A 14,125-nucleotide genomic window follows, 5' to 3' on the forward strand; every position below is an offset into this window, starting at 1 on the left:
TGCTCAGGTGAGAAGCTGCACAGCAGGAGAAGGAAAAGGAAGGTGTTACCCTTGTGCAAAGTGTAATTGATTCAATTTGTACCCTTGCTCTGTCCCCTGCCTTTTAAGGATCTTATTTATGCTGCCTTCTGCCTGTGTCTGAACGTAATCAGGTTTAACCAGCCTCTCTGTGATGTTGGTTAAGGATTTGGATGCCTTTTATTGCATTCCTTGCAGTCGGTTAGGTTCTGATCAGCAGTGTGGGGGTAGAGGCGTGACTCTGTTTGGAAATTGAACCTGCAGAGTCGGGGCATCCCATAATTTGTACCTCTTTTTACCTCTGGCGTGAACCCTGCATGTCTTTTCCATTGGAAGATGTCAGAGAAATGCAGGTGTGACCAAAGGCAGAGCGTTTCAGGAGGCTGGTGTGGAGATTATATGTCAGTGGTGCTTGGAGCCACACGTGAAGCTCTCTGAAAGAAAAGAGGACTCTTCCTCTTGGCTTAGGTGACCCTTTCGTCAAACTCTGCATTGCTTGTTTGTTGAGGAGTTGAGCATGTACCTGGAGGTGTCTGTGACCTTCTGCGAGGAGATGGAGCAGAGCTGCTGGCTGGCACTCTGCAGCATTAGTCCTGTGGCTCACCAGGTGAGCCCTAGAGAATGTCCCCTTCACATGGACAACATGGGATGGGTGGGTGGACGTGTAGCACCCAGCAATTCTGATGTTCCTTTTGGCAAAGGTTTGCCTCCTCCTGTGGCTGCCCTTAAATGTTGTACTTGGAGCCTGGAGGACCTAGACTTAGGCTATGGTGTCTCCATTCTGCAGTGCAATGGGACATTATATTCCACCACATTGTGCAGGATGCTGAGAAACTACTCAATTACAATTTAATTTGGTTTTGTTCTTTAATTAGGACAGATTGGGCTTTGTTCCCATCTGTTTAGTAGAAATCTCAAGTGACCGATTTTAGGAAAATAATATCTAAGCTCTGATCCATTTTTTTCTGAGATATACAAGGTATTTAGCTCAGTCTTTCCCTCTCCGTACATTAAAAAGGCTGAACTTGCTTGAGAACGAGGCACAAAGCCCCAGGAGGTAGTGTATCTCCTGAGGACTTCCCAGCATCTCAGCTAACTTTAGACAACATAAACTGATCCAGCTGTCCTTGCTGTCTTAACTTCTTTTGGAGCCAGAAGAGGGAAATTTTACCCCTGAAGCGAAAAGACTAAACCAGCCTCAAGAAATATGATACTGGAAAGGAATCCCGAAACTGTAACGAAGGGGGAAAAGGGCCCTCATCTCGAGGGTGGCCATGGAGTAGGATCTTCCAGGTTTTTAATCCTGAAAGAAAGAGCAGCAATTCAAAGACTCAGCTCTCAGAATAACATTATACTTGCTCTTCATATCAACATTCAAACAAGTAAATAGGCTGTGGGAGCAGAGGAAGCGTGGAAGCTTTTTTGCAGTCCCATTCCTAAAAATACTGTTAAAGTGGGAAGCAAGACATCCAAAATCTCTGTCAAATGGCAGTATTCAAAGGAAATATTTGCAGATTGTTGCTATATTAATAATCTGTAAATATTTCTTCTGAATTTTAAATTGACTTTGCAATCCTAGCTCCATGTTCTCAAGATACTGAGGACTTTTTCAGTAAAAGTATTTGAGGTGAAGGTTTGGAGAACATAATTCGTTTCATGTGGCTTCAGAGTTTTTTGTTTGGGTTTTTTTTAATGGATTTTTTTTTTCCTCATAGATGCTTTACTGGTATTTCGCATGTCATTTGCCTAATTTGGGAATCGTTCCTGGTTCCTGGTCTGGAATGTAGGATTTCGCAACTGTGTTCTTCAATGACATCATGTGGTTTGTTCTGAACAGAGCAGTAATAAATAAAAGCAAGGGGAGTTTATCAGCCCTTCTATATTAAACATTTTATCTGAATAGTCATCTTTTGAGGATCAGGACTCATTTGTGGGTTCTAGATTTTACCTAGTAAGTCACATTTTCCCTGTATATAGGACAAAGTGTCCCACTTGGGTAACGAGGAAACTACATCTTGGTTCCATCTTCCCCTTAGCAGTGGTTGATGTGAAAGCCTGCACTCCCGAGAGCTTTGGTAGAAGAACAGGGCTTTGAGAAGTCGAGAGGAAATTCACAGTCAGTGAAAAATGCAGAAAATATTTGATTTCCTTTCTGATGAGAGCTTGCTTCTCTTTCCTGATACAAACATAAACCTCGAGGAGAAGGCTCTGCTGATGGCAGGGGTGGGAGGTGGTGTCACTTTTCTCCCTGCTGAGCTGTTCTTCCAGTTTACACCTGTTCAGTATCATTATAACTCTGAGCTGTCAGTAGCAATTGCACTTTCTGTAGAAGAGTCTGGTGCTGGCTAAATAAAACGAGCGAGAGTGTTTCTGTATGCAATTGCTTTGGGGAATGGCGGATTTCTGTATTTATGGATGCCTATTACAAGAGCATCCCCATTTGTTGGGGAAGGCTCTTCCTGCATTGCTTAGCAATGCATATGAAGCTCAGGCTGCCCTTTCCTTTGTGCTCTCTGATGGCCTCCAGGCAGCACCCAGATGTATTTTTAGCTCTCAGAATAGGGGAGAATTTGAAAGAAATTGTGCAGAGAAGAAATAAGCAAAGGAGTTGAAGCTGGCTCCATCACTGGGTTTAGGCAAGCTCGATTTGCAGGAATGAATATGTGTTTCTCTGTGAGAAATGAAATGTATACAAAATGAGGCAAAGCACCTTCCCAAGGGTTTTCTGCAGAAGTAATACAGCTTCTGGACAAAGACCGGAGTTCCAGTAAGGAAGGAAATAAAAGTCTAATGTGTAAGGGATCAGCGCAACATGAGCACACTTCTGACGTCTCAAAACTAAAACCCCAGGCTACTAGAAAATATATAAATTCAAGGAGTGACCAGTTCTCTATCAGAGAGTCTTTGAGTTTGGATGTCAGACAAGAAAACATGTGAAAATTGCAAGGATTAATCATTCTTCCAGTGACTATTGACAGATAACCTCAACCAGCAGTGCAGTAAAACTGCAATGCCTCATCTATCACGAGTGGTCTGAGGGCTGCTGTGAAGCCCTATTGCTAATTAAAGACCAGTGATCTAGAACCAGCAACAGCTTCAGATATACTTGGACAAGTCTGACTCCTTTGCACATTCCTAGTTAGCACATTACATTAGCCTGTTATTCCTATAACCCTCTAAAGCATTTATGGCTTTTTACAGACACTTAAAAGCCAGTGTTATTGCTGTGGAAGGCTGGCAATTTGAGTCTATGATAAGCAGCAGATTTCTTTTAAACAAAGGTTGGAGCAATCATTAAGCCGGGGTACAGAGATTATCTCTTAAACAGGTTCCTACAGTATCACTAATATACACAATGTCGCAGTGTAGCAGTTAATCTGAAAAAAAAACAGGGAAAAGAAGGACACCAGTAAACCACAAATCTTTGTTTAGTTTGGATAACAATAATCAAAGAACACAAAAGCCGATTATGACTTTGCCTCCCACTGCTTCGCTGCCTATTCATGCGGTACGTCCTGGCTGGCCCACTGAAGTGCAACCTGAAGGAAGCTGACAAATAATTCAAGTAATGTATTTTTTTTTTAAAAGATAATTTGCAGATTGTGTCCTTAGACTGTTTTTCTTCATCTCAGCTGCATAAAATAAATTCATTGGGATGGTAGCTGCTAATCTTGCAGCCTCAGATGGCTTTGGAGTTTATTGATGATGTTAAAGTGACTGCCAAGAAACAGGACTCCATCCAGAATTACAAGTGACCTGGATGTGGAAAAAAAAAACCACCAAACCAGAATTGGATTTTAACCCCTACGTGTACCATCTCCCTGTCCAGCTGAACTGTTGTCACCCCCAGACAACGCACTTGCATTGTTATCACAGGAGAGATAAATCAGATCAGGTCAAAGGGGAAATATGTGTGCCGTAACAGTATTTCTCATCCATCAGTACCTGCTTACCTATGTCCTAAAAGCCCTGCACAGGTGTAGGAAGCAGAGAATCCACCTGAGCCCTTGTAGGATACTGCACTAACACATCATGGTCATTGCCACTATGAAAGCAACTCTAACAAACGGAGCAACATGACAAACGGAGTGCAGACATCCCTTTGGAGTGTGTAGCTGCTCTCCAGAAATGCTGAAGCTCACAGAGTTGCTGTGTGACTTACGCGTTCATCCCATGGTGGAACATCTCACCCCGACGGGCGCCTTTGGAGAAGTTATGTACTCTATTCATGATGCACCGTGCCTGTGGTTGGAGTGACCCTACTTCATGATGCACCATGCCCGTGGCTGGAGTGACCCTGCTGATCCTGGGTGCTCTTTTGTAAAGCATGTACAACGCCAAAGTGCCACAGAAGAGCTAGTTACCGAAAGCAACACAGCTTGCCAAACATCTGCTTGCAGTTCACAGGAATCCTAACACCCGATGGAGCAGGGATGAGGCAAACTGCCTCCTGGCTCTGCTGAAACATTCCCCTTTAAGCAGCAGCAGACTTTAGTTCTGGTTTAACAGAGCAATGCCTGGAGCTGTCATCTCCTCACTGGCCTTTCCCCTGGAATGACAGTCATATTGAGTCGCCTGGAATAACTCTGGGTGGAGCAGCTCCCCTGGAAGCTGTGAGATTAAGCCCTTGTGGCATTTTGTTACAGGAATTAGTAGATAGATGCACAAGTGGCACCCACTCTGGGGAAGACAGGAAAACATCTGTTAACAACTGCAGCTGGGCTTCCAGGTCCCCAGTGTGAACCAGACCTAAGACTGTTTCATGGCAAGATGAATACTGGGAGGAGGACATCCCAAAAAGTGTAGTGACAGGGGAAAATCCATGAGCTCTTGCTATGGTTTGTTGCTTTCAAAAAGGGCTGAACGCTGTGGCTTGTTAGTGGCATTTTTGTTTAGTTGTTTTTGCTGTGATTTCCATAGGATTCTTCTGGTTTTACTTTAGAAACATGAAACCTTATCTTTTTTTGGCTGGAGGGTATCTAAGGATGAGTGGAGAAATAGTAAGATTAGGACCTTGCTAGATCAAAAGATAAAAGATAAGCAATCAGGAAAGGAAGGATTATTTCTTAAATTGCTAGAAACTCCCTGTTGCTTGTTATCATCTATTTAATTCAAATATTGGAAGGACACCTGGGGTAAGAATCTAGATGTTCAGAAGATTCACGTATCTCATCACTTTAAAAAAAATTCACACCTACTTCTCACTCTGTTTAAAAAGCAAAGCAGAAAGGGAAAATGTCTTGAGAGTTCTCAAATAACAAACAAGGTTTTTTAACTAAATTCTTGAGCCTCTGTTACACATGAAGAGTAGGTGTAAAATATATTTGTTTCCTTTACTGAGCACCTTTAAATCAACCATATAAATGTCACTCCCCACTACGCAAATTGTCACTTAAGCCAGCCTTTGTGAACTACAGTTTCTACCCATCTCTTGGTTTTGCTGCCTGAAACACCATTTAAGATGTTTTCAGCATCACCCCAAATACAGCTGATGATTTTTGGAAGCAAGCACTTCAGATAAGGTTGGCTGTAAAGAATTTGCCTGGCACTAAACATCTGCTGTCAGTGCTGTTATGAGCCATCATCCTTTCCTCACCTGTGGGATGCCAATAGGTTCACTGCAGTTGAGACGAAAGGTGCCTAGTCCGCAAGCCTATCCTGTTTCTCCCCATTTTCTTTGCCCAGTCCAAACGCCTGTGAAAGAACCTAGTGTTTATGAGGGTAGGGGTCTAACAGCACTGTTTGGAGCCAAACATAAGTTACAATCGTCCATAAGGAGGCTAATTCACCGTGGTCCTAGCTATGAGGATTTGCTAATCTGTCCTCTGCTCCAGCTCCTGTCCCCTGCCAAATCTGCTGTGCCTCTAAATCCTGAGCACCAAGACCCCTCTGAATCCTGAGCACCGAGTACAAGCCAGATGTACTTACTATCTTCCAGTGTACCATAAAACTCATCTCCAATCAAGCCCCTTAAAATTTCAGTCCTAAACTTTAAGCACAGCTCTGCCCAGTGAATTCTTACTGGTAGAGTGAACCTTGTTAGAGCATTAAACCTCACACAGTCCGGGGAACAGCACACCCATTCTCTAGAAGAAGGGCTGATAGAAAAATCAACTCATTTGAATTCAGCTTGGAAGAATTTCCACTTTATGTCATGCTTCCTGCCAGCAGAATGCAAAGCCTTTTTATCAGACTAAACCTTCTCCAAATCCCTGGGCAGTGGGTAATAATGTCTGCTTCTACAGTGTACTTCAAAGCGTTTCTTCAAAGCCTTCGCTACCTGCACAAGACCATAATGACCTTTATTTCACAGAGATAAAGCCATGCTCGGGAGCAGAGCAGGCCAACAGAGCAAGGTGCAACGGCACAGTATGCTCTGCATGCGGTTCTGTGCGTAGCGCTTTGGCTGAGCAATGCGAGTGGTAAATTGGAAAGTGCTTGTAGGTCACAGAAAAATGGATTCATGCAGACAGTTGCTCCACAGGCTAGTGGGCATTAGCTAATGCCAGACAGGGTGGGGTGGACCTACATGCAGAGGTCATTCCTCTGCGCCCACCTAATAAAATAAATCCTTTAGCACTGGGTGCTCTAGGGCCACCTAAAGCAACCTGGCATCGGGTTCTCTTGTCCCAGTTCCCTGGCTGCACTGCTCTGTCCTACCATTCCTCCAGAATATTCTTTCCTAGCTGCTGGTGTGGGCTCTTGAAGGCAGGGATCCCACAGCATGGCAGGGAAACCTGCACAGAAGAGTTGCTCTAGACTAAATTTGCCCAGTTCTCCTAGGGCTTGCAGATCAGCGATTCATTTGCAGTTGAGAGCGTCCCTAGGAGTCCTCTGCCTGCCCCTAGTGCCCTTTTCCTCCACCTGAGAGGTGCTGGGAGAGGGGTTAAGCGAACTGCAGACTACCAGCACGCCACAGCAGATTCTGAGTCCTAGCCCCTGTTTGGGATCTCTACAATCCCTCCTTAAATCCAGGCCCGAACAACTGAAACAAAGGAAAGACAGTAGACATTTTCACTCGTGAATTTTCATCTGCCAGCAGAGAAGCGAGTGTAGATTTCAGAGAAATAAGAGAGAGTTAGTCACGCTTCCCTGAATAATCCACTCTTGTCAACAGAGGTTGCTAACAGAGGCTCTGCCCAGGCATTTGGATGGAAATTAATGCATTGAGGAGACAAAGCCTTGTGCAGTTTGCAGGCATGACGCTAGCTCAGTGAACGGAAATGATACATCGAATTTTATTACAGAAGATTCTTGGTAGACATTTTTATTAAATGCCTTGTCTGCTGAAAGTGCTAAAGGATTCTTCGTTGTTTTCCTTCTGGCTTGGTGTATCATATATCTCCAGGGCTTCAGACGGAGCATCTCCCCATACACTGCACTTTTTAGGCCTTTCCTCCCACAGCATGATCTTAATGAGCATCACCTTTAAAGCCTATAGGCATCAGGAGATACGAGATTTCCAGTCTGCCCAGCTCTGAGATTCATTGCACTGAGAGATTTTCACTCGTGAGTTTCTAGTCTATCCAGATTCCTTTGCATTATCTTTCTGGTTTCCCTGGTGTTTGTGATGCCTTTCAACTTGGTGTCACTTTTGTGAATGCCTGTCATCCTTTTGTTCAGTCCTTCTTTAGAGTCATCGATAAAAATGTCAAAAAAGACCAAAGACCTGATCTCTGTGATGCCCTAATAAACATAATTCTATAACACAATAACTCCCTGTTTAGTATTCCTTTTTGTTTGCAGCTGCTCAGCTGTGATTTGGTCCATGGACTATTGTATTCAGATCATCCAAAGAGCTAAATTTTATGATATGATATCAAATGCTTTACCAAATCCAAACATGCCCACAGATTTTTAAGATCAGAAAGAAGCATGAGAGCATCAAATCTACTCCTTTCAATCCTCAATTGAGCTTGCCAACAGGTATCGCTAAAGCATCTTTTCCAGAATGTTTGGAGTTGAAGACCCCATGAGATGGGAAAGCAAATACTTTGCTTCATTAATCATATGTATTGCTTTTCTTGTTTTAAAAAAATTATTGTTAAATTTAATCAGGCTTTACTTTCTAGACCAGGGCTCCTCAAACTTTTTAAAGAGGGGGCGGCGCGCGGGTGAAGTGGCAGGCAGTCATCTGCTGCTGCTTGGTTTCCCCCCCCGACAGCCCCCAGCGGGGGGGGTGTCTGTAAATACCGGGGGCCGGACTGAGGACCCTGGGGGGCTGTATCTGGCCCGCGGGCTGTAGTTTGAGGACCCCTGTTCTAGACATTGGGTTTGTGTCTTTTTTCTCTAGATTAAAGGTTGTCTAGTATCCAGCTGTTTCTTGCTGTGCTTATTGATGTTTCATGCAGTAATCTTTTGGGGGTTTCTTCTTTTTTTTTACTAACACTGCTCTTGATTCTGCAAACTCTTCTTTTCATACGTACCTGCCTGTAGAAGTCAGCCAGTCTCCGTGATGAGGAGGATCTGCTTTCATGGTGCAATTTGCAGGCTTTGAACTAGAGTTTCTAATTCTCCCCATAAACAGCTATCTGTCAGCTCTGGCAAGGCTCCCTTTCCTGCACATCTTGCTATCGCTTGGCTCCCTGATGTACTTTAATTTTCATGTCTCCATACATAACTCATTTTCGATCATGTAAAAACTTAGATAAGGTTCAAGACGATCTATGAACAATGGTCCTGATTCCCTACGCACTCAAATGTGGGCAAATGCAGAGCAACTGCTTTGAAGTCAGCGATGAAAAACAGGTATAAATGTCAGGGGAGACAGACACAATCTCTTTTGATATCTCTAGAGCAGGTCATGCAGAAATAGCATCCCAAACAATATCTATGACCAGCTGTTCATCCTGTGCCTCCAGCCATTCTCCATATACCTCAGATCCCATCTCCCAGCTGACAAGAAAACCAACTAATCAAAAAAATGGAATTACCTAATTTTCTTCCCCATTATCTGAGGCTCATAATAGAAATGTGAAATAACCTGCTGTATTTCAGTAGCAAAACTGAAGATGCTAGACTCTCAGGTCTCAATTCTCACTACATCATATTTCCATTTGCAAAGGTCAGGGTCAAGCCTGGTGGGGTTTTTTGTTCAGGAAAAGCTCCCTACAGATTAAATGGGATTCTTTCGGAATTAAAGAGGGAAAGAGGAAAAAAGGAAAGAAAGTGCCTCAGGGTTTATTTAATGGGAAAAAACTACTTCTCAGGTGGTATAATTGAGGGTAGTTCTGCTGACTTACACCAGCTGAAGACGGGGAGCATCCTATGCTCCACTACCTCACCCCAACAGTTGTGGCCAGGATGATCTGGGCCTCACTCTCCTTTCATTTCAGCCAGCAAGGGCTGTGTCATGCTTTTCTCCATGGGAAGGACAGTGATGCACCTGCCATGATGTGGATTCGGGGATTCCCCAGAGCCATCGGTGGAGAAAAGGCAGGCAGCTCTCTCTTTACACTCATACCTGTGATGGATAGTAATCCCACAGGCAGGGAATCGAGAGGAGGGAGAAATATTTAAACGTTTTCTTTACTTGCTCAACCTCTGATTCCAAATATATGGGTGTCTAGGTCTGGGCTTCAGCTTGAGAGCTGTAGATCGTAGAATCATGGAGTCATGGAATGGTTTGGTTAGAAGAAAGCTTAAAGCTCACCTCGTTCCACCGCCTGCCACGGGCAGGGACACCTCCCGCTGGCCCAGGCTGCTCCCAGCCCCATCCAGCCTGGCGCTGAGCACTGCCAGGGACGGGGCACCCACAGCTGCTCTGGGCAGCCTGTGCCAGCGCCTCGCCGCCCTCACAGTGATATAAATAAGTAAATAAGGACCTGTAAGCTGTCTTAAGCTTGTAAATCTCCCCGTTGTCCTGAGAAATCAACTGACGTCATGGGTCAGACTCGCCAGAACATACTTCATTACTCTCATTACTCAAGGTTGAAAGCAAACTCCAACACAGCCTGCAAAGCTCAGACTTCGCAGAGCAGACAGAGAGCAGGACAAGCCCATGGAGCTGGTGTCACCACCAAGGCAGGGAGCAGAGCTGAGGTGCTTCCTCTCCTGGGCTGTAGCATTAGAGGACCATGGCCAGCAGCTGGCTGTGATGCCCTGCAGAGCTGGTGGTGTGTTCAGTTTCCTGGCATCGGGGCTGCCAAGGAGGCAAAGTCACAGCATGTCCTCCATGGCCTTCTGCATTGTCTCATAAGGCATCAGCTACGTCAAGGAGATTTCTCCCCTGCGCCATCATTTAGATGCTTGCCGGTGTGTTTGACTTGCATGGCAGCGAAATGCCACAAAATGAAATGAATTATTCCAAAAGTGGAGAAGGTGAAAAGCTCTTTGTTGTCAGCTTAGTGCCACAGCAGTGGGAAATGAATTTGCTCTTGGTTTCACAGTGTCAGAAAGGGCCACATTTTATTTCTAAGTATCAGACCTCTTCATCCCTGTCGTGTGCCTAAGTGAGTGTCAGCCCCAGGCTATGAATTCAGGCCAGGGTGTGCTTGCCAGGGCCCTGAAACAGCTTTTCATAACATGCTGCTCTCGTGGCTTCCCATGCCCGGCACCACTTCACAGGCATGCAGGTGATGGAGGGCACAGGACCTGCCTGCCGTTTAGTGACAACTGCGGTAGAGACATTCTTTCTTCCCCAGCCACCTTTTTGCAGCAGAGGCTGCATCGGGACTGTGGAAGTGCAGGTTTCTCCGGGGACAATGAAGCCAGAGGTATGAAAGGGAGCAGCTTCTGGGAAGTGAGGAGGGGGCAGAGTGAGTCAGGTAGGAGCACTGACCCATGTCCTGCCCTGTGAAGCTGCTGCACAGCACATCAGGGGCTTTTTGGAGAGAGAGACGCCAAGCCCTGGCTGGCAAAGTTACATCCAGACAGTTGCAGTGATGAATGGGATGCGATTCATGTAGCGAACATGGACCCATGATGGAAATCACTTTGCTGGAGAATTGATGATGCTTGGCATAGGTCAGTTCATCTCTCCTGCTTCCCTGCCCCTCTGCCCCAGATCCTGCAGGACACAGACCGCAGCTCACCCTCCACCAGCCCCAAGCATTGCTCAGGTTTTAGGAGTGACTCAAGGCATCCGCAGGGGGTTGGCTCTACTGGAAGGATGCACAGTTGTCCGGATTCATTTGTGGGCAGCTGAGAGTTGTTCAGGAGCTGAAAAGACTTTTGCAGTCCCCACTGCAAAGCTGCTCATGTCTGTAGTGACTTTATGTCAAAACTTACAGTGACTTCATGCTGCAGGCTATGGAGTCTGGGCTAGATAACCAGATTGTGAGAGAGCCAAGGGGTCTAGAAGAGGGTGCTTCTCAGTTCAGACTGCAAATAAGACTGTAAGTTGCAACAGGGCAAATCCTTGGCCGGAAACAGCAGGAGGAATGAAAGCTGGAGACTATGCTCCTGTGTGAGAAGGTGTTTGGGAATCCAGGGATAAGAGGGTCGTTTTAAGCTCCTATTTCATTCTGCATCAGGCCGTAGTGAAGAAACAATACGAGAACAGTGATATGACCCAGGGCCAGGACTCCAGTTCTCAATGATTAAGAGGTTAAATCGAAGCAATTTTGTAACTTTCTTTTCCCAAGTTCAGGACCATCTTGTGGAACCTTTGGGGATAACAGAAGGAAATTTTCCTCCTCATTGAAGCATCATTGTCGTGTGATGCAGGCAGGCTGGGAAGAACCGTGGAGCCGCATGTGCTTGGAAGAACAATGCCAGCCTGCCTCAGAGATTGGTGTTGCTGCAGCTTTCTCTCCTGCTATATTTCAAGAGGGTTTTAGTAACTCTTGGGTCCTCTTAAAACAGATTGTTTGATTCTTGGCAGTATATTTTGAGCGCCCAATTTGTTTCATGGCGCAGAAGCATTTGTGGACCATGATGTTTCTATGTCAACACATGCTTGAGGAGGTAATTTTTTCACCAGAAGTGGCAGGTGTTAGAATCCAGATCAGAGCTCTCTCCACATCGTTATTTTTAGTAAAGGACTTTTTTAATAAGATATGTTGATATGTTTTTTCTGTGTGGGATTAAAAGCACTTCAGGCTCATGCACAGAATTCTGCTTTATAAATCTGTGGGAGTGCAGATTTTCTCCACTCTTGTCCACTCTTGTTATATTGCCTTTGTGAAATGGGAATAATAAACCTTGTCTGCCTCCTGAAGGGGCAGAGAATTAACTCTTTGAAGTTTGTAAGACCATATAAATGCCTTGCTATTATTAAAGTTACTACTACTCGGGGCTTTTAAACAGCTGCCACATTTCACTTGAGAGAAGGTTGCCTTGAACTGGTAGGTGAAGCGAACACAGTATATCAGGGTGTTATGCTGAAAAAAAGCTTTGGGATCTGTAAGGTTGAAAGGCACTATATAAATATGAGTTATTTGTAGAAGTGGATTTTATAACTCTATCATTCTCCTCTGTTGTACATCTTAATCTAAAGGTTTTGGTATCCTTTATGAACACTTAACAAGACTTATATTAAGCTTGAAGCCTCTTCAGTGCACATATTTTACATTTACATTGAGTCAGTGCAATGGGGACAGATGCATTTTTTTGCCCAGCTTACACAGCAGGTCAGTGACGGACCTGACTGGCCTGCTTTGGTAATTAGTAATTCATAATGACCTGCTCCACAGAAAACAGTGACAGAAATGCAATAGCTTTAGGAAGATGTGGCCTCTCAATGCTGCCATGCTGTTTTGGAAGATTCACTGCCTTTTCCTTTCCTTGCAGCTTTTCTAGGAATAGCTGAAGTCTGATGGTCTCACTTGACAAATGTAGGCTCCTATGAAGTGGTTTTATATCACAGGCACAAGGGCCAGTCTCCAAGCCTGGTGTCTCTGTGTTTGATCTGCATACACCCGTTCCCGTACCTTTCATAAATACTGGGACAAGAATAATAAATGAGAGCCTATGAGCGTCCCAGTTAATGCAGTTATGGAGACCCAGTGGAGAACCTGAGGCAATGACCTGGTATTTCAGACAATTCTGTATTCGGAGTGCCAGACTTGATTGCTAGAAGATGTAGGAGTTAGGCATATAAGCATTTCTTGAAGGAAGATGCCTGAAGGTTTCACTGTTCCTAGTCCCTACATTTATATGCTTGGAACCTTTTGAATCTGCCTTGAATCTTTGTCAATGGAGCAAAACCATTTTTTCTAACTTTTGATTTAGTATTTCTGCTTGAGGAAGAAAGCATCAAATTGTGACCCATGATACCTCAGCAGTGCAGAATGATACTGATGGACAGTAGCTGTTTCAGCCTGTGTCTGGTAGCTCTCTCTGAGCTTTCAAAGCTGCAGAGCAACAACAGGGCAGTGCAGCTCTATGGCCCTTCTCAGGCAGAGGCTCTTCTCATGTTGTTCTCAAGACAGCGTGTATGGGAAGTTAGCAGTACACTAATGTGTAGGGGAGGAAAGCCAAGAAATTCATTGTTTGATTTTTCTAGTGTCAAGCTTATACCAAGTTCTGTAAGCCAACAGAGGCCACAGGGATGCGTGGACAAGCCCACAGCACTTCTCTGGGCACAGGTTTGCAGGGACGTTCTCCATCACTCGATGACCCATCCCCTCTCTGTGGGAATCTTCCAGCTCCTAGTGCTGGAACAATGCCTGTGTACACTGCCTGTCAGGGAGCGGAAAGCAGAGTCCTTCCAGTCATCTCTGCAATCTGCTTTCAGGCCTCCTAACCTTGTCTTTAGCTTTGTAATATTTAAAAAAAGCAAGCATTAGGTTTCCCCTGTGTTTGTTGATGAAGCCCGTGTCCTTGGCTTACCAGATGGCAAATTTGTCCAGTCTTAGCTCCAGTATCTCAACAAAGTACATGCAGGCCACAAATCGGTGTGTGCAAAGGAGGCTGTTATTGCAGGGAACGGACTCTAAACCTCCTTGCTGGGAAGGTGCAAAGCAGGCAGTTACATGAGCAGAGGCTGCCTGTGCAAGGTGAGCTGCCGGTGGGGCTGCAGATCCGCTCCTGCTGCCTGTCCCTGCCTTGCCACTGCCAGTTCACACTGATGTGCCACAGAAGGTGCCACCCTGCCCACCTCTTCTTTCTGCTGAATGGGAACAGCATAGAGCGCAGGATGCTGCTGACCCACAGGGTTGTGTTT

The sequence above is a fragment of the Falco biarmicus genome, chromosome 7 (assembly GCF_023638135.1).
Source record: "Falco biarmicus isolate bFalBia1 chromosome 7, bFalBia1.pri, whole genome shotgun sequence".
In the NCBI taxonomy this organism is placed as follows: Eukaryota; Metazoa; Chordata; class Aves; order Falconiformes; family Falconidae; genus Falco; species Falco biarmicus.